Consider the following 26888-nt stretch of genomic DNA (forward strand, 5'->3'; position numbering starts at 1 on the left):
CGAGCAGGGGAAGATTTGCAAAATAATACTATCATTGGGGTAGCACACCATCTTCACTAGTGCCACATGGCCTCTACAGAAAGCAGAAGAGAAGACCAAAAAGCAAACTGGGCTTGGAGGGACCGTTCGCTCTGCCGAGATTTTCATCCTGGAAATCAGTGTAAAAATGGTAGATATTAATCACTAGGCATCAAAAGGTAACTGGTTCCCAGTTCAATCTGAGATCTAATTGTATATGAAGGCAAAAACAGTGCCATATGTTAAAGAAACACTAATTAAATTTTAACATTTGTAAATTTTGTTTGTGTAATTTACATCCCAAATATTTTGAAGATTCTATGTGTACTTGACACTTAGGGATAACCCGTATCTCTAGTTTGGCTTTTGCTCAATTTCAAAACCATATAAAGACATGGACAAAGCGGGCAATTGCCTTGTACAACCTTGCAAGGGGTCTGGCCCCTGCTCACCCTTCACAAGCACTAACAGCGGACCATTGCACCAGAAGAGTTTGCCAAGGTGGATGGGTGTTGATTGTTCAACCACTTGACAGTGTCCCTTCGGTTCCGCTCCTGTGTGCAGAGACAACTCCCCAGGTACCCAATACCTTCAAATAGTCTTGGTGGACCCATCTTGTCTGATTTTAGGAATTGTCCCACCTTGTTCTTCTCTTCTTTATTTATCCAGTTTTTAGCAACAACCCTTTGAATTACTTGCTGTGGATCTCCCATTTGATCTTGATTTCATCCTACTCTTTTATTATCTTTGATTGGTAGTCCAGGCTCCCATTTCTGAGATACATGTAGAGTCCCAAACATACACTCTAGTGCAGTGAGACTACAGACAAGATATGGGTACATCACATCCTGTCATTAGGTGTGAGACTGTCACCCACACCATCTGCCCTGCCTCTTAAAAAAAAAATTAGGTTGAAAGTCCATGGGCGGTTGGGGTAAGCCAGATGTTTTTGTTCAATTTGGTTAAACTAGCATAAGGTAATTACCTTAATGTTTCCCAAACTGTTTGCCAGGGGTTTTAAAATGTTCAGAAACATAATCAAAATGTTGCTGTTACTTTCTCCTCAGGAAAGATCGGGTAGATTTGGGTAGGGGTGATGGCCTTGCCGTGAAGGGCATTAATTTACTACTTAACAAGGACGTAATGTGACACCTGAATGTAGCATACCAGGAGGCAATCACAAAAGGTCCACAGTGAATAAATAGCGCTATGTTAAAAAAGAGTAAATAAATGCACTGACAACATAGTGAGGCATGGCCTCTCTTGAGTGTGTCTGTAAAACTGACGTTTGTTCTAGATATCTGACCTGAATTTTGACCCTTTGTCCTGAATTTTTGTCCTGAATTTTGACCCTTTGTCATGAATTTTTTACAGTCCTGTCCTAAATTTGCCTCAGTGCCAGGTGGTCATCCTACTCAAAGCTCTTCTCTTAAACACGAGGCTGCTGTAATTAAATCTGCCAGCACTGAATACTGAGACAGCATAATCCTGAATCCACCTCAGGCCTCTTCAATCCACTTACGGCCACCCCTGCCCCTTCAGCTCACCCTGCAACTTTCTGCTTTCTCCCTTTATGACCCATTTTTGGATTTTCCTTCTTCCGTCTTTCCCATGTGTTTCTTTTGCTCGCAGCAAATGCTTGGGGCATAAGAATAAGCGCCGGCTCTCACAAATAAGTGCCGGTGCTCAGCACCGGAATCAACAAGCACAAATTAAGCACTGCTGGCTGCCCCAGAGACCTTGTGGCAGGGATCACTCAAACTGACAAAGGTGAAGAAACCATGATGGTCTTTGTGTCCAGTTCATTTAGGGGATGTGGAGCTCAAGTACTGAGTTAATCAGCACGAGAGGCTGCCGCGTTCCTGGGTCAAGGAAGACTATTTCTCTTCTGCGGACTTCCCTTAAAGTTGTGAACTTCTGGAGAGCACAACCCCAAATATTAGTAGGTGGATTAATGGCCTAAGACATTTCTTTTTTCTTGGTGAGTATTCACCGGCTGGTGCGGAATGAGGCTGTCTTTTGTGGTTGCTAGTGGAGGGTGAACAAAACCTAAAACTTGTAATTTGTGTAAGGGAGACTGCTGTTGGGTTGGATGGATAGAGCGAGGCTAATTCCTGGGGCAAGGGTCTGTGCAACGTTACGAGCTGTGTGTTGACCACGGCATGCCGAGTAGAGAATACTGGGGACGAATTTGTGTTATGTTTGTGATAAAACGTGGAATCATGATGGTGATCTGACAGTTTTTACTCTATTGTGTAACCGTTTTTAATATGTATATGGGATCTTATTAATAAGCAATCATGTAAGAATATGGGATACAGAACTGGGCGAGGAGGTAGGATTCTCTGATGTCATCTTGAAATGTGATGGCTGGATTAAAGAATTCTTGCTAAACAGTTTGTGAGGATTGCTGATCTCCAATAAATCAACTCAAGAGAGAAACAACCTTGGAGTATCTTTAAACCAGGCACTCCCCTTAGGGTAAATGGCAATATGCACTCTCTTCTCAAGTGGTTGTACAACATTACAACACATGCAATTATCATGCATGCCTCTACCACACATTTTTTACAACGCATGTCTTTACCATTTATATATATATATATATATATATATATATATATATACACAGTTTGTTCGACTTGCTATTGGACACATATATTTTTTTTTTGGGGGGAGACCTCCCGCCAAACCCTCCCTCTTTTTTTCTATAAATAAATATTTTTATTCTATTCAGAGAACCACCCCAAACCTCCCTGTATGTATTACCCTTACCACCCTATGCCCCTATCTACTCCTAAAACCTAAAAATACTTTTACCACCCTATGATCCTACCCACCCCACCCATAAAAATAGCCTTATTATCCAATACCCTTGCCCACTAAACCTTAAAAATACTCTTACAACCCAATACCAAAATATATATATATATATATATATATACACATACATACATACATGCACACATACATAAACACACACATACACACACAACAGAAGATGGAGGATCACAAGAAAACAACAGCTAGCCAGGGCAAAAATCTGGATCCCGAAGGATACAATGAGTCACAAGAAAATGAAATATTCAAGAAAGAAGTGACTCAAACGGATGGTCTCACCAAAGAATGAAAAGGTGAATGTGGTGGAGAGCTCTTCTTTCCTCTCTGGTAATGTTATCAAAAATCATTTTAGGTGTTTATTCTTTGATGAATACTGTAAGAAAATGCCTCCTTGGCATTGTTACCCCCTAACCTTTTGCCTTTGCTGATGCTAAGTTTTGATTGAAAGTGTGCTGGGACCCTGCTAACCAATCCCCAGCACCAGTGTTCTTTCCCTAAACTGTACCTTTGCTTCCTCAATTGGCAAAGCCCTGGCACTCAGATAAGTCCCTTGTAACTGGTACCCCTGGTACCAAGGGCCCTGATGCCAGGGAAGGTCTCTAAGAGCTGCAGCATGTCTTATGCCGCCCTGGGGACCACTCACTCAGCACATGCACACTGCCTCACAGCTTGTGTGTGCTGTTGGGGAGAAAATGACTAAGTTGACATGGCACTCCCCTCAGAGTGCAATGCCAACCTCACACTGCCTGTGGCATAGGTAAGTCACCCCTCTAGCAGGCCTTACCGCTCTAAATCAGGGTGCACTATACCACAGGTGAGGGCATATATGCAAGAGCATTATACCCCTACAGTGTCTTAGCAAAACCTTAGACATTGTGAGTGCAGGGTAGCCATAAGAGTATATGGCCTGGGAGTTTGTCAAACACGAACTCCACAGTTCCATAATGGCTACACTGAAAACTGGGAAGTTTGGTATCAAACTTCTCAGCACAATAAATGTACACTGATGCCAGTGTGCAATTTATTGTAACATACACCCAGAGGGCATCTTAGAGATGCCCTCTGAATACCAATCCGACTTCTAGAGTAGGCTTACCAGTTTCTGCCAGCCTGCCACACACCAGACATGTTGCTGGCCACATGGGGAGAATGCCTTTGTCACTCTGTGGCCAGGAATAAAGCCTGTACTGGGTGAAAGTGCTTCTCACCTCCCCCTGCAGGAACTGTAACACCTGGCGGTGAGCCTCAAAGGCTCACCCCTTTTGTTACAGCACCCCAGGGCATCACAGCTAGTGGAGATGCCCGCCCCTCCGGCCACTGCCCCCACTTTTGGCGGCAAGGCTGGAGGAGATAATGAGAAAAACAAGGAGGAGTCACCCACCAGTCAGGACAGCCACTAAGGTGTCCTGACCTGAGGTGACCCCTACCTTTAGAAATCCTCCATCTTGAGTTTGGAGGATTCCCCCAATAGGATTAGGGATGTCCCCCCCTCCCCACAGGGAGGAGGCACAAAGAGGTTGTAGCCACCATCAAGGACAGTAGCCATTGACTACTGCCCTCCCATACCTAAACACACCCCTAAATTCAGTATTTAGGGGCACCCCAGAACCTAGGAAACTAGATTCCTGCAATCTGAAGAAACCAGAAGGACTGCCTGCAGAGAAGACACAACGACAATTGCTTTGGCCCCAGCCCTTCCGGCCTGTCTCCAACTTCGAAAAACCTGCAACCAGCGACGCATCCGACAGGGACCAGTGACCTCTGAAGCCTCAGAGTACTGCCCTGGACTAAAGGACCAAGAAACTGCCGTGAGCAGCGGCCCAGCTCAAAACCAGCTACTTCTTTGCAACAAAGAAGCAATTTTCAAAGTCTGCATTTTTCCCGCCGGAAGCGTGAGACTTCACACTTTGCACCTGATGTCCCCGGCTCCAGATCCAGAGAACAAACACCACAGGGAGGGCTCCCCGGTGACTGCGAGCCCGTGAGTAGCCAGAGACGAACCCTCTGAACCCCCACAGCGACGCCTGCAGATAGAATCCAGAGGCTCCCCCTGACCGCGACTGCCTGTAACAAGGGACCCGATGCCTGGAACCAGCACTGCACCCGCAGCCCCCAGGACCCGAAGGAACAGAACCTCAGTGCAGGAGTGACCCCCAGGTGACCCTCTGCTTAGCCCAGGTGATGGCTGTCCCGAGAAGCCCCCCCCTGTGCCTGCCTGCACCGCTAGAGTGACCGCCGGGTCCCTCTATTGTTTCCTATACAAAACACACTGCACCCAGCCGCCCCTGTGCTGCTGAGGGTGTGTTTTGTGTGCCCAGTGCTCTATAAAACCCCCCTGGTCTGCCCCCCAAGGACGCAGGTACTTACCTGCTGGCAGACTGGAACCAGAGCACCCCTGTTCTCCATAGGCACCTATGTGTTTTGCGCACCTCTTTGACCTCTGCACTAGACCGGCCCTGACCTGCTGGTGTGGTAACTTTGGGGTTGCCTTAAACCCCCAACGGTGGGCTGCCTATGCCCCAGAACTGAGTAACTGTGTTACTTACCTCACAAAGTAACCTTTACTTACCTCCCCCAGGAACTGTTGATTTTTGCAGTGTCCACTTTGAAAATAGCTTATTGACATTTTTACAAACACTGTATATGATATTGCTTTTATTCAAAGTTCCTAAAGTATCTAAGTGAAGTACTTTGCATTTAAAGTGTTTACTGTAAATCTTGAACCTGTGGTTCTTAAAATAAACTAAGAAAATAAATTTTTCTATTTAAACACCTATTGGCCTGGAGTAAGTCTTTGAATGTGTGTTCCTCATTTATTGCCTGTGTGTGTACAACAAATGCTTAACACTACCCTCCGATAAGCCTACTGCTCGACCACACTACCACAAAATAGAGCATTAGAATTATCTAATTTTGCCACGATTTTACCTCTAAGGGGAACCCTTGGACTCTGTGCACACTGTTTTTTACTTTGAAATAGTATATACAGAGCCAACTTCCTACAAATACTTTAACAATATTTCTAATGTTGATCAGCCAAGCTACCTTTCAGATCCATTTAAGAAGTTCCGCCATCCCAGTTCATGGACTCCTCAATGTGGTAGAAATCCTGTTCTAGATTCATACATTTTTAGGATTTTTTTATAACATTACCAGAGAGGAAAGAGAAGCTCTCCACCACCTTCAACAGAAAACAGATGTTTAAAAAAAAAACAGCAGACAAAGGTGGCACAGTGGTTGCCATGAAAGTATTTGATTATATTTAGGAGGGAATGAGACAGCTGATGTATACCAACACTTACAAACCTTTAGAAACTGATCCCACAGACGACTTGAACAAAAATTTAAGAACATGGTTGCAAAGTACAGGAGCTTAAACCTCATTGATGAAAGAACAACAGCTATACCTGTTTCTCCCAAACCAAGAGCTGGGAGATTTTATATGCTTCTCACAATTCAGAAATTGAACAATCCTGGCCGACTCATCATCTCTGGCCATGGTACAGCCACTCAGGGACTATCTTTATTTGTCGACCTGTACCCCCAGCCTATTGTCCAAGAACTTTAATCATTTGTTAAGGACACCAGTCACTTCCTTCAGATTATTGAAAAATTAAACCAAACCTACACATTTGATGATGACACTCTTCTGACTACATTTAATATTACATCATTATACACCAAGATATACCACATGACGATGGGCTTATGGCATTATCTGAAGCTCTTAATAAAAAACCTGTGAAAAAACCATCAACAAATGTGCTTACCAACTTTGCCAGAGTTATCCTTAAATCCAATAATTTTACTTTCAAAGGTAAACACTATCTACAGATACAAGGAACTTCCATTGGCACTCGGATGGCTTCTTCCTAGGCAAATTGTAGGAATATATACTTGTGAGTTCTAACATCAAATCACTGGCATGGCTACGATGCATTGATGACAAATTTATAATATGGAATGCAGGAAGCAGAACATTAGAGCAATTTCCAGCTTTTATCAACAGTATCCATCCAACCATCAAATTTACCAGCAGCAATACTAAACAGAAGAGTAATTTTCCTTTTCTGGATGTGTTACTCACCATTCATGACCAAAAAATTATAACTGATCTGTACCACAAGCCTACAGATGCTCATGTGTATCTAAACTGGACTTCATGTCACCCACATCACACTAAACTCAGCATCACCTACAGCCAAGCACTCAGAATAAGACGCATCTGTAGCAATGATGACACCTGTAAAGACCATCTACAGGAGCTTCTTACATTATTTAAAAAGCAAAGTTATCCTCTGCTTATCCTTCTGCAACAAATTGACAAGTCTTTGCAGTTACCCAGGGAAGCACTTATTTGGAATAATAACAGAAGAAACAAGAGTGACCGAATACTGTTTGTGGTTGACTATCATCCATCAGCTCCCAACTACAGAAATATAATGGAAACAACTTTAAACTTACTATCCACTTGTGAAAAATTGCAAAAGCTTTTTCCTAAACCTTACTGCAGAGCTCCCAATTTATGATCGCTTATTTTGAGAGCTGAACTTAAGCAAGCTGTAACAAATGCAGGAATTTATTGCTGTGATTCTAAAAGGTGCATCAAATGTGAATGCCTTTTACAAACATCATCGGTAACTAGCTCTGTTACAAGAAGGACCTATGGAATAAGACATATAACATGTAACTCAACATGCATTATTTATGTGTTTCAGTGCCAAAGCTGTTGTAGGCCAAACAGTGAATGACCTCCGTAGACGATTCAGGAACCACAAATCACCAATAATTAACAAGAAACTTGACCAGCTTGTAGCCAATCATTTTAACCTTGTGGACCATTTAATATAAGATTTGAAGATTTACCCTGTGGAACATGTCTTAAAAGAAGAACTACTGGCGATCAGAGAAAAGGTCTGGCTGTACTGTTTAAAATCACTGCATCCAGATGGACTGAACATCACTGACAAAACCACTTGATTTCTGCATATCTGAAGAGTTCTCAGGACTGCATTGATTCCACATTCCAATTGGAATCTTTACTCATGATGCTTTTTGAAAATCCATCAGTGTCAGCTGTGCAGCCACTGAGCGAACCATCTTGTACTACCTGAGGAAGGCGGAAGCCTAAACGTTGTGGTGGAAATATATTTTTGTTCATTGGTGAGACCACCTGTTTGAGTCACTTCTTTCTGATTTTATGTGTGGAAATCTGAACCTAACTATAACATCCCTGTAACCTTTGTTTTTTTAGTGAACAAAAGCACAAAGGTTACAGGGACATTATAGTTAGGAAATAGAATTAAAAAAACATAGACATTTACTTAAAAAAACAAAGGTTACAGGGACCTTACAGTCCGGCTTCTGTGTTGCAGGGCCTTTCCCGCTGGGCCGTCGCGATTTTCACTGTCTGCTATGCAGACAGTGAAAATCATGCTGGGGCCCTGTTAGGGGGCCCCTGCACTGCCCATGCCAGTGGCATGGGCAGTGCAGGGGCCCCCAGGGGCCCCACGACACCCGTTCCCGCCATCCTGTTCCTGGTGGTAAAAACCGCCAGAAACAGGCTGGCTGGAAGGGGGTTGGAATCCCCATACAGCGCCGCCATGGAGGTGCAGCCCAGCCAGGGGAAATCCAGCGGGAAACCGCCGGATCCCCTTTTCTGACCGCGGCTTTACTGCTGCGGTCAGAATGGGCAGGAAAGCACCGCCAGCCTGTTGGCGGTGCTTTCCGTCGTTCACGTCCCTGGCGGGTTTTACCGCCAGGGTCGGAATGACCCGCTTAGTGTGCATGTGTGAGACCTTAACCTTTAGGCCTCAGGTGACTCCTTACTGAGCAGTGTCCAGACTTAGCTATGACATTCAACCTATAGATTTTAAGGGGAAAAATACTTCAATGTTACATCACTAAGAATGTTTAACAGTGAAAGCACTAGAAAATAAACAGACACACTGCCAAAGGATACTAGGATTTGAACCTTCAGACTACTGAGTGGCAGCACAAGGGCGTGACCATTAGGCTAGAAGTGACTCTGTTCTGGTCCGCACCCAAACGTAACTGTAAAATTCGACCAAATATCTTGCTACCCTGACTATTTGAAATCAATGTATGGAGAGACCATTGCAATAACAATCCCTCACTCTCTTCCATCCCTTTATGGGATGGGAGAGAGTGACAGGACTGCGGGATGAACCTGACAGCCCCTGGGGTCCTAGCCGGCTCAGCACGTCCTGCGGGAGCAGGCATTGCCCCCACAAGAAAGGAGCTGCTTTAAATAGGAGGGCACACTCTATTTGATTTAAAACCCAGGGAGGGGAAGATTCCCAGGGCTGCGGGGTTGAGGCGTTCAGCCCCTGCACCTTATTTGATTTAAGCCCTGGAGAGGTGGTGGTCCCAAAGGTTGGGGGCCACACTGCCCACCAGCACTCTTTTTGATTTGAGCCCCAAGGAGGGGTTGGTCTCCGGGGCTGCAGCAGTACATTTTATTAGAGCCCTCGGGAGGAGGCGGACCCTGGGGCTGCGGGGGAAGGTGCCCCACCACACTATATTTAATTTCAGCCATGGGAAAGAGGCGATTTTTGGGGGCTGCGGGGGGTGAGTGGCCCCCGCATTTCATTTGTAATTGTGACCCGGAGAGGTGGCAGTCCCCATGGCTGCTAAAATTAGGGCAGAGCCCTGCCGCACATTAAAAGATGGCCCTTCAAACCCCGGGGGGATCTCTCAGGGGCCTCATCACCAGAGCTAAGGTGTCAGGGTGACTCTACCCTGGCCCCTTTTCCTATTTTTTTGCTTTTACCTGTGGGAGTGTTGGCAGCCAATAAGATATCAGAATGGGAGCAACTGGATCCGCAGAGGATTTGCATCCCTATATCTCTATATTTTTTAAACTCGAATTTCTTCAAAACTACTAAAGGTATTTACACCAATTCATAAAAAAGCATGCTTTCAGGACCAAGACCTAGCTTTCTGCCAAATTTGGTGTAATTCCAGTCAGCGGTTCGGTCTGTAGTCGTACCAAACATTTGAAAAATCCCATTGACGTAGAATGAGAACAAAGTGTTTTGGAACCCCCCCTTTTCTCGGCCACTGCTTGACAGATCACCCCAAATCTTTCAAAACAGAAGCTGAACATACAAGAGTCTAGGTTTTGAAAATTTTGTGAAGATTCGTCAAGCAGTGCCAAAGTTATTGTCAAAACAAAATACGCTCTGTCTATGGAAAAAATGGCCCTAACTATAACTACCTAGTGGTGACCGCCAGTAGGTAATGTGTATGTGTATGTATATACATATACACACATACACATTACCTACTGGCGGTCACCACTAGGTATATATATATATAGACAGACCTAGTTTCTATAGGAAAAGCATTTTTTGTTTTGCTTTGGCACCATTGAACGAATGTTCATGAAATTTTCAGAAAAGTTTGCCACCCACTTCAGCTTCTGTCTGGAAAGATTTGGGGTGATTCGTCAAGTGGGTGCTAAGAAAAAGGGGGGGGGGAGGTGTACCAAAATGCGTTTTCCCCATGCAATTTCTGATAGGGATTTCAGACACAACTATAGCCTGAACCGCTGAACAGAATTACACCAAATTTGGCAGCAAGAACGATCTTGGGCCAGAAAGAGACCTTTTTGTGATTTGGTGTAAATCCGTTAAGTAGTTTTGGAGTTATTATAGAAAAAAGATTTATGTATAACTAGGGATGTGGGTGGTCCACGGATCCGACAGATCTCATGATGAGATCTGATTGGCAGCCACCACTTCAGCCAGAAAGTGGTGGCAGCCAGCTTGGGACCCTGCAGAGTCCCAAGAAAAAATGGAAAAAACATAAAGGGGAGGGTAGGGATCCCCTGATCCCCTAGGCCTGTTTGGTGGGGAACACACAGAGACCCCGCCTGGGGCCAAAAACCTTTTTTTTTTTTTTTTTTTTATGTTGCCACTAATTTGGCAAAATTAAAAAACAAACAAAAAAAAACAACAATATATATATATCCATCCTATTGGAAGTCGCCAGTAGGTATTTATAATTAGGACCTACTTTCCATAGGAATCTTTGTTTGTTTTGCCAGCAACTTTGATGCTGTTTGATGAATCAAAATTTTCAAAACTACTATGATAGTCAGTACAGCTGCTGTGTTTCGGGGTGATTCCTTAAGTGGGGCCTGTTGAAAAGGGGGAGGGGGTCCAAAACACATTTTCCCCATGTTTTTTTCCATAGGGTTTTTAGACACAATTACAGTCCGTACTGCTAAGTGGACTTACACCAAATTTGGCAGGAAACTAGATCTTATTGCACAGATCGTGCTTTTTGCCCAAGCACAGATCTCATGATGAAATCTAGTTGGTTGTCAGCACTTCAACATGGAAGTGGAGGCAGCCAGTTTGGGACCATCATTCATGATAGCACCCGTTGAAAAGCATTGTATAGAATAGAAGGTTTTGAGGGTCACAAAAAAGAGAATGTACAAAGGGTGATAACAGATTTAAATTGCAATATAAATCATTTGTTGATGAGACCATACTCACTTTAGGAATTGTGGTGTGTTCTAAGCTGATTTTACCCTGTGAAAAAGCCTTCTGCTGGGATTTCATGAATCACGTTTGAGAGAAAAACGGTTTTGTCAAGATTTGCCCATAGAGGTTATGGAAGATACTGCAGAAGCTAAAATGAGAGCACATTTTCTGTAAATTCCCACTATCTTTCTCAGCCATATGCGAATTAATTCTCACATTCTCAGTAAAATATGTACTTCCAACAGCAGCAGCCTGTGAGTTGATTCCTCTGTGTTCTACTGCAGCCTCCCAGAGTGTTCTAAAGAACAACTAGAGCACTAACACCTGAAGCCATCTTGACACATTTTAAGTGAGTTCTCAAATATTTACCTCTTCTATTTCATTAAAACATTCTAACATGCAGTCTGAAACATGCACTTTTGACACCAGCAGGAGCCTGCCAGTTAACTCCCTGGTGATCAGCAGCTTCTCTACAGACTTCTGAGCAACTAGAGTGCTAACATTCTGAATTTATGCTAACGTTTGGCACATCTGGATGTCATTTTGATGGAATCAAAGTGGAAAACTGAAAGAATTTTCTACTGAGGATACTATAGGAAATTAGGGAGCTTCATAACAAATAAGTCTCCCAGGATGGCCACCAGAGAAAAAAGCCCAAATATCACCCAAATGTAGCCCAAGTATATCCCAATGATAGAAGTGTGCAAAGCACGTAATTGTTTTTTGTTTTGTAGTTTTATATAGCTCAGACTTGACCCGAAGGTATTGGAATGCTTTACGAGAGCATCAGTTACATTACACAAGGAACATTCATTTTGGTTTTAGGCATGGGGAGATTAAGTCATTTGTCCAGAATCTCAGGATGTTGAGCTGACGCCGAAACTTGAACCTGGTTCCCCAGTTGCAAAGTCTGCTAACTGATTGAAAAAATCATAAAGGTAGCAAATAATTTAAAAGTGCTTTGTCGTCATTTGAGACCTGAGAAAATATGTCCTCCTTTTAGTTTTTTACAGCAATAATCATAATTTCTATGGGAATAATACACTCTAATTTTTATAAATTCTGAAGGAAATTCCTTAGGTATTACAGTTTTGGTTACATCAAGATGACATCAGGCATGCCACACTTTTGTAATAAATATAGAATGTTAGCAAACTACTGGTTCATTAGAATACTGTGGGGAGGCAAGTGTCGGAGACATGGACTTGGATAATTGAGGGCAAGGAGGAGGGTGCAGAGGCAACAAGTTGACCACACTGGGCAAGTGGAGGAGGGGCAGTGGCAGAACAATGGTCCGTGGAGGGCAGGGACAAGAAACCAACCACACAGGTCAGGCAAGAGAGGCTGTGGCAATATAACAGAGCGTTGAGGGTAGAAAGAAGAGGAAGTGGCAGTAAAACCATACATGCTAGCGGACCCGATTCAGGCAGGAGACTCCTGATGTTTTTAAGCCCAAAAGGACTTTATTTTATCTGTCTCCTACCTAAAATCTCCTCTTTTTCAATGCAAGTCAATGGAAAAAAATCAATTTCTCTTTAAAAAAAAAAATCAAAATCTCCCTCTTACCAAGTTCAAATTGTTGGCAAGTAAGGTACATTGGATGACGGAGGACAGGAGGAATGGGGTGGGGGCATGGACTTAGATAACAGAGGGCAGAAGAGAGATGGGCAGGAGCACCAAACAGACATTACAGGCAGGCGTCAGGGGTTTGCTAGCGTAGGTGTATTAATAAAAATTATTAACGAGTGTTCATGTATTCTAAATAAGGGGTTTGTGTAGAAAATATAATAATGTAGAAAAATAATGCACACATTTGAAAATGTGATTTTAATGAGTGCCCGCCAATGTTCACAAAGTGTACTTACTAGTAGTTTAATATTGTGAAATGTTGCATATATGTTTGACTAATGTCGTAATATGTTATACTAAAGATTATATGTTATGTTCTCGCTTTATTAATTGTAGGCCTTAACTTAGTGAATGTCTTGGCCTACTTGCCATGCCTTCTGTCAAAGCTGTATTTCTTAACGTTTAATAAATGGCTGTCCTAGAGAGTTAAACTGTGATTTTCCATTTTGCATTGTTTAAATGTGATCACAACTGAAGGTTCTCATGAGAAACGAATGCTAGAAGATGCTGTTCTTGCTAATGTAACATTTTGTGTGTAATGCGTGTGAGTCTTACTTTCTCAGGAGGAGAACAATGGAGATACTGACTGGAGTGGAAGCTGCAACAATATTGTTAGCTGACAAACCGGATGACGAGGACATTGCAGGAGAACCAATCAACGACATGTGAACAGAGTAATGGTAGAATTCATAGATTTGGAAAGTGTGAACATGTTATTAATTGACCAATGGGGATTTGGAAAGTAGTTTTACTAGTTTGGATTTAATGACACTGCACTGGGAGAAGACACCGTCATTACCCATTTTCTTGCTGGCCGAAAGGTCAATATTTTCTTGGGCATCTTGACAAGAGATGTGCTTAACTTTACTGCTTAAAGACTTTGCGTTTTCTGAACTTTGATGCTGAATCCTGATGCTTTGCTGATTGACTGATGTCCTGAGGACGAAGACTGACTCTGCTTGCTGATCCACACTGAGGATAGGTAATATGAATTAGACTGTTGATTATTATGCATATTTGCTTTTTCCTTCCTGGTACCAATTGCACTGTTTCGATAGAGCCACAGTTAGACGTTTTTCCAAATTGATGTTACTAAATTGTTTTGCATGAATCCCAACATGCTGATGCTAATCTGATGTTAGTTAAGGATCCTCACTAATGACATAATGCTAATAGGGAATTATGGTTGATGATTTTGTCTGCTGAATTTGAATGTGTAATCTCTTTGACGCAGTTGACTTTGCTATTAATTTGCACTGTAACCTTAGAATGTGTTGTGGTTCAAGGTTTGATTAGATTAAATTTCTTCCGCTGCTTTGGACAGCCAGTATTGTTTCTGTATGTGTTTCATTTGATTTTGAGATTTATCTACATGACCTTAGCATTGTTAATATAGGGAAATAAATATTCTAACTTTTACTAAAAGGTGTGGTGATTCATGACTGAAAGGTCTTGGTGAGTGACAATTACTGACTCTATTGATTATTAATGTTGTTGATTGTATTGGTTATTGATTATTGATTCGCATGTACTGGAGCTTTGGTAAGAACATCTTAATTGTGAGTCAAAAGGTTAATCGACCTATTCGCATCCCCTTGTAAGTTTACTTATTAAGGTCAGACGCGCTAACAGGTTGCAGCAGCACAATACACAACACAGGGCAGGCGGGACGGCAGTACAGTACAATGGACCATAGAAAGCAATAGGGAGGGGACTGGATCATGCACACAACAAACAAAGAGCAGATGGGAAGAGGCAGCGACAGCAATATGACCATACTGGAAAGACATGAGGGACAGTTGAAGCAATTAGGACCATGAAGGGCAGGAGGGAGGGAATAAGGGCCTGTGTTGATGCTTAAACATTGAGCAGAACTTGTATTGTAGTTACTGCCCTTAAGCATCAGGAATTGTGGAACAGATGAATAATACCTTGAAACCAAGGGTGGCAAAAATGTGCGTGTCCACGAATCTGAAATGTCCTTAAGCACTACAGTTAGTTCTGATGACAATGAGATACACCCCCAACAGGAAGACAGGATTGTCACCACATGAGATCCTCATGGGCAGATCAATGAGGTTGCCAGCGGTTTCTGCAAAAGCTCTTGTGAACATAACAGATGAAATGGTGTTGGACTACTGAAAGGGTCTGGCTGATGTGGTTCGCTCTTTCTCTCATCAGGTGGAAGTCATCACACTCCAACCGTCTCAAAATCAAGGACAAAACCTAAAAGCAGGTGACTGGGTTGTGATCAGAAAACACGTGAGGAAGACGTGTTTGGAGCCTCAGTGGAAAGGCCCTTACCAAGTAGTTTTGATCAGTACCACAGCTGTGAAGTGCGCTGGAGTTCCGAACTGGATCCATGCAAGCCATACAAGAAAAGTGGCATGGCCTTTGGACAATGAAGAAGAGTTGTTGAGAGTACCAACAACGACCAGACCAACCTTAGAGACAGAAAGAGGAACTGAGACCGGATCTGAGCAAAACAAGTATGGTTCAGCCACTCCTTTGATAGACGAAGCAGAAACCCTACAGTAAAGTGAAAGTGAACCAATCTCAATTGAGGCAGCAGGAGAGTTTAGTCAGAGGAGGGCTCTCCTAGAAGTAGATGATCATGAGAGACAAACAGAGCAAACAACAGACCCCGAGGGTGAAGGAGTTGAGGCAGCTCAAAGCCACTGTGGTCTGACTCCTCCTGAACCAGTTGCAGGTCCGTAAAGAGAAAGTCCTGCAGAGCAAGAAGAAGTCACAAGTTTGATACTGAAAAGAGCATTAACAAAAAGTCCACTGAAAGGAGATAAGTAGCCTGAGTCACAAGCAAAGAGAAAGGAAGCAATTACAGTGACAACTATTGAGAAAGAAGTAGATATGACAAAGAGAGAAGATCTGAGTGAAGGAGAGTTGAATGGAGATCAAAGCTGAAAAGAAGGAGAATTGCAAGTCAAAGGTACGCTGGTCCTAAATGGGCATATGCAACAACAAGTGAATGGCAAAGATAATTTTTGTCTTTTTGTTTTGATCATGACATTCCAGGTCAATATTTTGGCACATGAAGGAAACCAATGAACTGAACTGTTAAAATTATAAGCTGAGAGAAGTGCAAAGAAGAAAAAAAGAGGCTGTTGAAAATAACTGGGAAAGGCTTTTTGATAACCTGATTGAACAAAATAACCTGATTTGATAAGCTGCTGAACCGATTTTTGACAACTTTACCAATTGCGACAAAAAGATACTTGAAATAAGACTGAAAGCTGTAAATAATTGCTGGAAGAAGATTGAAGATTTTATTTTTTGATTTTTGCTGTATAGTTATTATTTTCTCTTCTACTTTCTGATTCTTTACAGATCATGAGTAACTTTAGCCAGCAGGGTAGAAAGAATGGGTGCTGTAAAGACTTGAGTATTGGTTTGGCGATTGTATGCATGATATTGTGCCTGGCATTGATTGTGGGAATTACCATTCTTGATAAGAGTAAAGCCAACCATACTTCAGCTTTCGAAACAACTACCACACTCACATAAATTAGAGAAGTTTAGGTTAGATGAGAAGTATCTGCACGTAGATAATGCACAAGGAGAATTTTCTTCTAATGTTTTCTATCGCTTATTGAGTGAGAATGTTGAGACGATGGATGCAAGAAATTGTTATGTTTGCACTCAGATTCCAGAATCAGTCGAAGAAAAAGTTACCTATCATAGTTTGCCCCTCACTTATAGGATTAGTTGTAGTCTGTTACTAACAAGATTCTATGACCAGGAGTACATCCAGTATTTCTCTTCCAACTACAATGTGTTTTCGTTTGTCCCCATAATTAAGTACCTGAATAGAGTAGCTAAGCAGAACACTATAGAATTAGTGAGATTATTCTTTGAGCCTGCATTAATGTTTGGCACTGCATATGCGCACAGAAACAATCTGACATGCTTGCTTACACCATTAGAAAAGAACTTCTTAGATCAGACAGATGACAGGAGAAAGGCATTGAAGGAGCAGTTAGAAAAGGGCTTAGAGAAAAGGACTTTTAGAAATGATTATGAATTTAGTGAAATAAAAACATAAGGGAGGTTAGCTTTAAATGCGTAACATGTATGAAAGCTTTGTGTATGTAGGCCTAAATCTAGTACTTATACGTTGTTTGTGGGAATGAGTGAATGTAGATGAGTGTCTTTGTTTCAGAGTAAATGGAAGTTTATTTTGAATGGACAGGATCCAGCGATTCCTGGAATTTATCACATCTGTGGGCTGAATGCTTCTTACCGTCTTCCAAGAGGATGGTATGGCACATGTTACTTGGGGATAGTTTTCCCAAAGATATTTCCACTTGAGGACTTGACAAGATTACAAAAAATGATTGAATTACATCACATTAAACGAAAGAGAGAGTCTTCTTCTAGTATAGTGGGAGATATATTTGGAGCAATAATTCCTTCAGTAGGAGTTGTTCTGAATTCTATAAAGATTCGAAAGTTGTCTACTATTGTGGATAACATGTTGACAAAGTTTTAGGGAGCCATGATCCTAATGATACAGAAATGGCTGCGGTAAGATCTATGACGCTTCAGAAACACCTTGCGTTAGACATTCTTTTAGCAAAGGATGGTGGAGTTTGCAAAATGCTGAATTCGAAGCATTGTTGTTCATATATTCCTGATAATAGCAAAGAAATTAGAAGCTTACTTACTAACCTGACTAATGATAGTGCCGATTTGAAAGAGCTGAAAGAAACAGGTGTTTGGGAGAAAATTGGCAAAGGATTTTCTTCAGTGGGAAATTGGCTCAGAAACATTGATAAAGGGATAATATTGACAAAAATTCAAGGGGTATTGAATACTGTCATTTGCATAATTGGAGCATGGGGAATATGTAAATTGTATCATGTAATTAAATCAAAGAAAATGAAAAATTATCAGAGGCGGGAAGAGATAACAATTGAAAATTTGTTTAAGGAAAATTCAAAGAGGGAATGAACATTAAAAGGGATAGAGATGACACATTCTAGCTGAAGCGAAATTTGTGTGGGAAGATAGAAGTGTGATGACATATTTAGTCATCAGAGGAGGAATGTTGACACTGAAATTTTACTAATGAATATTAATGTATTCTGAATGTTATATCTGCATAGAAAATGCAATATAATAATATACAAGTATACAATTATGTAATATACAAGTGAAAATGTGCCTACTTGAGTGATCACCAATAATCAGGAGGTGTGCTTACTAACAGCTTATTGATGTAAAATGTCAAGCTCATGTTTGGCATCAACAAAAGGCAAAAAGTCAGGGGGTAACCATGCCAAGGAGGCATTTCCTTACAATGACCATTAATATGACATACTTCTACATTAATCCAGTTATGATTGAAAGTGTGCTGGGACCCTGTTAACCAGGCCTCAGCACCAGTATTCTTTACCTAAATTGTACCTTTGTTCCTACAATTGGCACAGCCCTGGTACACAGATAAGTCCCTTGTAAATGTTACCCCTGGTACCAAGGGCCCTGATGCCAGGGAAGGTCTCTAAGGGCTGCAGCATGTCTTATGCCACCCTGGGTAACCCTCACTCAGCACATGCACATTGCCTCACAGCTTGTGTGTGCTGGTGGGGAGAAAATGAATGAGTCGACATGGGACTCCCCTCAGAGTGCCATGCCCACCTCACACTGCCTGTGGCATAAGTAAGTCACCCCTTTAGCAGGCCTTACAGCCTTAAGGCAGGGTGCACTATACCACAGGCGAGGGCATATGTGCATGAGCACTATGCCCCTAGAGTGTCTAAGCAAACCCTTAGACCTTGTAAGTGCAGGATAGCCATAAAGAGTATATGGTCTGGGAGTTTGTCAAACATGAACTCCACAGTTCCATAATGGCTACACTGAAATCTGGGATGTTTGGTATCAAACTTCTCAGCACAATAAATGCACACTGATGCCAGTGTGGGATTTATTGTAAAATACACCCAGAGGGCATCATAGAGATGCCCTCTGAATACCAGTCCGACTCCAAGTGCTAGGCTGACCAGTTTCTGCCAGCCTGCCACAACAGACGAGTTTCTGGCCACATGGGGAGAGTGCCTTTGTCACTCTGTGGCCAGGAACAAAGCCTGTACTGGGTGGAGGTGCTTCTCACAACCCCCCTGCAGGAACTGTAACACCTGGAGGTGAGCCTCAGAGGCTCATGCCTTTTGTTACAGCACCCCAGGGCATCCCAGCTAGTGGAGATGCCCACCCCTCCAGCCACTGCCCCCACTTTTGGCGGCAAGGCTGGAGGAGATAATGAGAAAAACAAGGAGGAGTTATCCACCAGTCAGGACATCCCCTAAGGTCTCCTGAGCTGAGGTGACCCCTGCCTTTAGAAATCCTCCATCTTGAGATTGGAGGATTCCCCCAATAGGATTAAGGAGGTGCCCCCTCCCCTCAGGAAGGAGGCACGAAAAGGGTGTAGCCACCCTCCAGGACGGTAGCCATTGGCTACTGCCCTCCTGACCTGAACACACCCCTAAATCTAGTATTTAGGGGTGTCCCAGAACCCAGGAAATCAGATTTCTGCAACCTACACAAAGAAGAAGGACTGCTGACCTGAAAGCCCTCAGAGATGACAGAGACGACTACTGCTTTGGCCCCAGCCCTACCGGCCTGTCTCCAGACTCAAAGAACCTGTACAGCGACACATCCGACATGGACCAGCGACCTCTGAAGCCTCAGAGAACTGCCCTGAACCCGAAGGACCAAGAAACTCCCGAGATCAGTGGCACTGTTCAAAAACAGCAACAACTTTGCACCTTTTTAGCAACTTTTAAAGAAGTCCCTCTTCCCGCTGGAAGCGTCAGACTTCACCCTCTGCACCTGACACCCCTGGCTGAAGCTCCAGAGAACCAACACTGCGAGTAACCTGAGACAATCCCCCCTGCACCCCTTCAGCGACGCATGCAGAGAGGATCCAGAGGACCCCCGTGACAGTGACTGCCGGGAACAAAGAACCCGACGCCTGGACCAAGCACTGCACCCGCAGCCCCAGGATCACAAGGAACCGAACTCCAGTGCAGGAGTGACCATCAGGCTACCCTCTGCCTACCCCTTTCAGTGGCTGGCCCGAGAAGCCCCCTTGTGCCCTGCCTGCAACGATAGAGTGACCCCCAGGTCCCTCCATTGACTTCTATTAAAAACCCGACGCCTGCTAAGCACACTGCACCCGGCCAGCCCTGTGCCGCTGAGGGTGCGTTTTGTGTGCCTACTTGTGTCCCCCCCATTGCTCTACAAAACCCCCCTTGTCTGCCCTCAGAAGACGCAGGTACTTACCTGTTGGCAGACTGGAACCGCACTGTTCTCCATAGGCACCTATGTCTTTTGGGCCCTCCTTTGACCTCTTCACCTGACCGGTCCTGACTTTGGGGTTGCCTTGAACCCCCAACGGTGGGCTGCCTATGCCCAGGAAACTGAACTTGTAAGTGCCTTACTTACCTGAAAAACTAGCCAATACTTACCTCCCCCAGGAACTGTTGATTTTTGCACTGTGTCCACTTTTAAAATAGCTTATTGCCATTTTAACTAAAACTGTGTATGTTACTGCTCTAAGTCAAAGTTCCTTACTTACCTGTGTGGAGTACCTTGCATTTTATGTATTTACTTCAAATCTTGAATCTTATGGTTCTAAAATAAATTAAGAAAATATATTTTTCTATATAAAAACTATTGGCCTGGAGTTAAGTCTTTGAGTGTGTGTTCCTCATTTATTGCCTGTGTGTGTACAACAAATGCTGAACACTACCCTCTGATAAGCCTACTGCTCGACCGCACTACCACGAAATAGAGCATTAGAATTATCTAATTTTGCCACTATCAGCCTCTAAGAGGAACCCTTGGACTCTGTGCACACTATCTCTCACTTTGAGATAGCATATACAGAGCCAACTTCCTACGGTCATGTATTATGTATTTGCTATATTAATCATAGGCCTTAATTTGGCGAGGCCTTGAGCCTAGTTGCATGACCTCATGTCAAGATGCATTGCTTAGACGAATCATAAAATGGCTGCTTAGAGAATTGAATTGTAATTTTCCATTGCATTGACTGAATGCTAGTAGCTAAAATTCTTTCCCATGAGAACTGCTTGCTAGAGTATGTTGGGCTACTGACACTTTGTAAAACTTAAGCACTGATTTATTCTTTTTTTGCGCCGCAGTACTGTCATTTTTTTACGCAAAAGCGTCACAAAATTCCAAAATACAATTGTACTTTGTAAGTTTGCGCCGCTTTTGCCTCAATAAATTACAGTAATGCGGCGCAAAAAAAGTATAAATCAGGGCCTTAGTGTGTATGAAAGCGATATTCCCAGGAACTAACAATGGATACACTTACTGGAGTATAAGCTGATACAAATTATTACATGATGAGCCCAACGACGGGAACAGGAGAAGAGGAGCCAGTCATCGACATGTGAACAACAGTTTAGTAATATCTTATATTTGAGGTTCTACTTTCATTGGACTAAACGTAAAAGTATGATTATTTGACCAATAGCAACGTAGGAAGCAGTTTTAGGGAATCTAACTTAGCCAGACTGCTCCGAGAGGATAGAGCTCACTTTTTCCTAAATCTTTATTGAGAAGCAACATTACATTATGTCCATTCCTCAGACATTTCTATCTTTAACTTTATTGATGAATTCCAATGTCTTGCTGACCAAACAAATGTCCAATTGACGAAGACAGTCACAGCTTGCTGAACCAAACTGAGGCAAGATATAAGACAATGTTACTGATTGTTAAGTTTATTTGCTTTTGTCTTTAGGTACCAACCACTAATTTTGATAGAGCCATAGTTAGATGTTTTTCTAAATATGTGTTGACTAAATTCTTTTTACATGAAGCCCAAACATACCATTCTAATCAGAAGGTTAGTTAGGATACTCACTGATGTGCCTGCTAAATAGTAACGCCAATTGTTGTCTCTCTTTGCTGAATCTAAATGTATGCCATTTCTATTGTGCAGTTATTCCTGCTATTGATTTGTACTGTAACGCTAGAATGTGTAGTGATCCAAGCTTTGATTAAATTGAGATTCTTTAGAAGATTCAGTCACCCAGTATTGTTTTTGTATGCTTTCCATTTGATTTTGAGACTAAGTTACGTGATATTAGCATTGTTAATAAAGGGAAATAAACATTCTAACTTTTACATAAAGCTGTGGTTATTCATGGCCAAGGGGTCATGGTGCGTGGAAATTACTGACTCCCAAGATTATTGAAGTTATTGATTGGTATTCCTATTGATTGGTATTGAAACAGAGTCTTATGGTGGGAAATACTCTAAGCGCAGTCAAAAGGTCCATCGAACCTCTAACCCGTCCCCTTATAATCTAACGATAAGAAACCAAATAAGGTCAGGCGCGCTAACACCTACACAGGGAAAACGGAGGGCAGAGGTCAACGGGGGAGGGCAGGAGGAGCAAGCTGACCATGGAGGACACTGGAAGCACATCACACTACGGACAACAATGAGGCTATAATGACATACACGCAGACAATGAAGGGAAGGTGGGAGGAGGTCAAGGAGGTCAGGGGCAGCAAGCTGATTACACAGGGCAAGTGGGAGGGGCTGTGGCAGCACAGAAGACCATGCATTAGCAAGCAAGAGGGTTAGTGGCAGCACAACTGGCATGGTGGGCAAGAGGGAGGGATAGGGGCATGCACAAAGGACCATGGAGGACAGAAGGGAAGGGCGATGCTGGACACAGACAAGAGAAGAGAGGTAAGAGGAGCAGTTGCAGCACAACAGAATATGGAGGGCAAAAGAGAGTGGCCACAAAATGGGCCATGGAGGACAGGAGGGAGTGGCTACGGGAATGGAACTCAGATGGGCAGGGTGGAAGTGGCCTGCACAGGCAGCAGCCATCTGACCATGCTGGGCAGGTGGGAATGGCAGCTCAACAGAACACTCAGGGTAGGTTGGAGTATCAGTGGCAGGTCCATGGAACCTGGTGGGCAAAAAGGAGGGAGTAGGGGCATGCACACATACAGGGGAGGGCAGGGGGAAGGAGGGTATGGGCAGCAAGCTAAGCACAGAGTCTAAGCAGAAGGGCAATGATGGGGCATAGAATTGGGCAACAGAGAGCAGGGGGATTGGGCAGGGACATCAAGCTAATTGGAGGGCAGTTGCAGCACATTAGCCCATGCAGGGCGGGAGGGAGGGGGCTGCTGCATGGTCTCAGACAACAGAGGGTAAGGAGAAGGTGGATGGGGCAACAGCTGACTGTGCCGGGCAGGTGGGAAGGGCAGTGGCAGAACAGTGGCCACACACTGCTTTAATAAGCGAGCAGGGGCACAGGCTTCGACAACGGAAGGCAAGGAGGAGGGGGACAGGAGCAGAAAGCTTGGGTGGGAGCAGCACAATGTCAAGCCAGGTCCTGTGAACCCCCTCACTGTGCATTGCGATGGTCATCTTATTGAGCGTTAAAAAAAAACTAGAAATTCACTGAAAAGACAAAGGTTATAGGGACGTTATACTTAGGAAATAGAATTTAAAAACACCCTTAGCATTTCACTGCAAAAAAACAAAGGTTAGACAAAATAGTTAGGTTCAGATTTTACATGCACAATACCATAGAAATTCAGCTGTTAGAGTTATTTCAAGTAAATATAACTCGTGCCCTAAGGTAACTATAACTTGATCCCTCTCCCATGCACTGCTAATTACCCCAATTATCACATCAATCATGACATCTTCTATGACATCATTGATACTATCACTGTAACATGTGCAGTAAATTATTGTTGAGAAAACTGTACATGGCCATGCCCCGTAGAGGGAGGTGGTTCCGGGGCCGAATATGGCCCAAGAAGGGGGCTGTGTGATCCCCTTCCCCTTTTTACAAGCACTGTGCCCCAGGGAAGTTGGGGGGGTCCCCAGGTGTAGGAAACGGGATTTTGGTTGCAGCAGTTCCCTCACTTTTTGCCTGATTTCTGATCTACCTTTGACTGAAGTGCACTGGGTTCCTGCTAACCTGGTCCCCGGTACTAGTGTCCCTCCCCCAAAAACAAGACCACTGGTCACTTGAGCCCCGAGTGGCCAGGCCTTTAGCACTTCTGTAAGTCCCTAGTAAGTGGTACCTTTGGTTCCTAGGGCATAGGTACTAAAAAGGGTCCCTAAGAGCTGCATCATAAGTTGTGACACTCTAGGGGATCCAGCATCCAACTCATTTAGGCTGCCACTGCTGGCTGCGTGACAACAAGACACAAATATTACATGTAGTTAGAGAACGTGGTATACATGTGTGTGTCATAAGTCACTCCTACAGCAGTCCTTACAGCCCTAAGACAGGGTGGTGTAACCTTTGTTTTTATACAGTGAGCCCGGTGCAATTTTAAAGGAGGTGGTGGCATGCGCCCCCCCTCCCCAGGCCGTTTTTGCCTGTTGGAGACCCTATCCCCTGGGGACAGCCACCATATTTATGGGGGGTAGCCATTCCCACTTCTTGAGTTAATTTCAGCTCTGGGGACCCCATCCGGGGGTCCTGGCAGCAAATGGGGCAGGCTTATATCCCGGGGCCCTGCGCAAGAAAATGTGGGTGCCCTGGTGCCCACCCAGGGCACCCACTGTGTCTACTAAATGTCATTGGGATCCCCGGGGGGAGAGCCAAGGCCCCCGTGGCCCCAACCAGCTCCCTGCATCCAGTGGGACCCGGCATTGCTCCCACCTGCAGGGAGCAGCTAATATCGTTGGTGGGAGCAATATTTAGATCTACAGGTTTGATGCTCCTGCCAGCTGGGAGCAGAATTGGTGTTTGCTCCTGCTTGTCGGGAGATTTAAAAATGCTCCAGCCAAGTGAGAGCAAACACCATTGTGGCAGGGAAACCACTATTTTCCCAAGTGGCCACTCTGGGACATAGCCTGTGGGTTGGCCCTGGGAGCTGGCTTCCCCAGGGCCATTAATGGCTCATTAGGGGGCAGTGTGGCCCCTCCCTTAGAGAATCGGCCCCCGGGTTAGGTTTCTCGGGCACCTTAACATGCTTGGGGAGAGGGAGCACATGGACCCCTCCCAATAAAATTTAACATTGGCCACCTGGATGGGCTCCCTAGGGCCTCTGAAGGCTCGGGGAGAGCGGCTGCGTGGCTCCTCACCCCATAAAAATGAATGTCAGTCTCAGGGGTGGAATCCACGAGGCCTCTAATGGCTCAGGAAGGGAGCTCTGTGTCCCCTCTCCCCACAAAAAATATTTTTGTCCCTGGGGTTAGGCTCCCTGCGTTTTTGTAACAGAAAAATTCAGCCTAGCTGTCAAATTCTTTTTTTGATTTTGCGATAGTCTCGCAAGATTGCAGCATTTTTTCCTGTTTTTTTTCTTCTTTTTTTGGCCTAAGTGATGGTCCCTCTGGGTCCCCCTCATGGGGACTTATATGTCAGCAAGGTAAGTATACCCTGACCCCTGAATGTTTTTTGACAACTTCAGGACTGGGGACTTGGGGCCAGATGTAGAAAAATCCGATTTTGCGAATCGGAAATTGCGAGTTGGTGCGACTCGCAATTTCTGATTCGCAAAATCGGATGCAGAACAGTGTCTCAGATACCGTCTGCAAATCTCAATGGGGTCGCAAAGACCCACCTCATTAATATTAATGAGGTGGGTTGCATTCTGCGACCCCATTGAGATTCCCTGCACTTACAGGGATGGTGGCCTGCTGGAGACAGCAGACCTCCATGTCTGTGACTGCTTTTTAAATAAAACAGTTTTTTTTTTGTATTGCAGCCCGTTTTCCTTAAAGGAAAACGAGTTGCAATACAAAAAAATAACGAAACCATTTGGTTTCGGTTTTTCAGAGTAGGCAGTGTCCATTGGACCACTCCCTGCTCTGAAAAACGATTAATGGCGACATTCACAAAGGGGAAGGGGTCCCATGGGGACCCCTTCCCTTTTGCGAATGGGTTACCACCAGTTTGACACTGTTGGTAACTGCAAATTACTTTGGGACCGCGTTCGCGGTCACAAAGCAATTCTGCATCGCGGTGCGAGTCGCAAATAGGAAGGGAACACCCCTTCCTATTTGCGAGTCGCATTCCCATTTTGCGAGTCGGTACTGACTCGCAAAATGGGAATGTGCATTGCGATGAGCGTTCTGCATGGCGCAAACTGCGATTTTCGCAGATTGCGCCATGCAAAACGCTACCTACATCTGGCCCTAAGTCTCAGAGTCCTGTTATGGCTGCCAGCAACATTTTTACTCATGTTGCTGGCAGCCATTTGGAGTGCTCGCTTTCACAGGAGTGAGACAGCCCAGGATAAAGCTCCTTTTGACAATCAGAACAGTCTATTTTTTAAACCGGCACTCCTGCAAGAGCCTTGAAGACTCCTGGACCTCAGCTCCCAAAATATACAATTATTTTTTACCCTTAATTTCTCAAAAACGACTGAACAGATGTACAACAAATCACAAAAAGCACAACCTGCGGACTAAGAACTAGCTTCTTGCCGAAAGTGGTGCAATTCCGTTCAGCAGTTTTTGTTGTAGCCCTGCCTAAAGGAGTCTCTGGAAAATGCATGGGGATTTTGTGCATTGGCCCTCCTTCTTTTTCTTGGTCCTTGCTTGATGGACTGAAACTTTCCAGGAAGGAGGTCAGGTGGTTAAAAACAAAATTGGGGAATCTTTCAGGAGCCTGGCGGTGGGCGATGGCTGCCTCTGGCGGCCGTCACCATGTTTATTATATGGCGGTTTGGCCCGCCATGCCGGCTGGGGGCTTCAGCCCCCACTGCCGGCATGGTGGGCTGAACCGCCATGTTCATAATGAGGGCCTTAGTCTGCTCCCATATCTAGCATTAAAGGAGGCAGATGCCTTGTCACAGAGTTAAAAGTTTTTCTATTTTATCATCTACAAAACCTGTTCTTCAGAGGACT

Source organism: Pleurodeles waltl, chromosome 3_1 (genome assembly GCF_031143425.1).
Source record: "Pleurodeles waltl isolate 20211129_DDA chromosome 3_1, aPleWal1.hap1.20221129, whole genome shotgun sequence".
Classification (NCBI taxonomy): Eukaryota; Metazoa; Chordata; class Amphibia; order Caudata; family Salamandridae; genus Pleurodeles; species Pleurodeles waltl.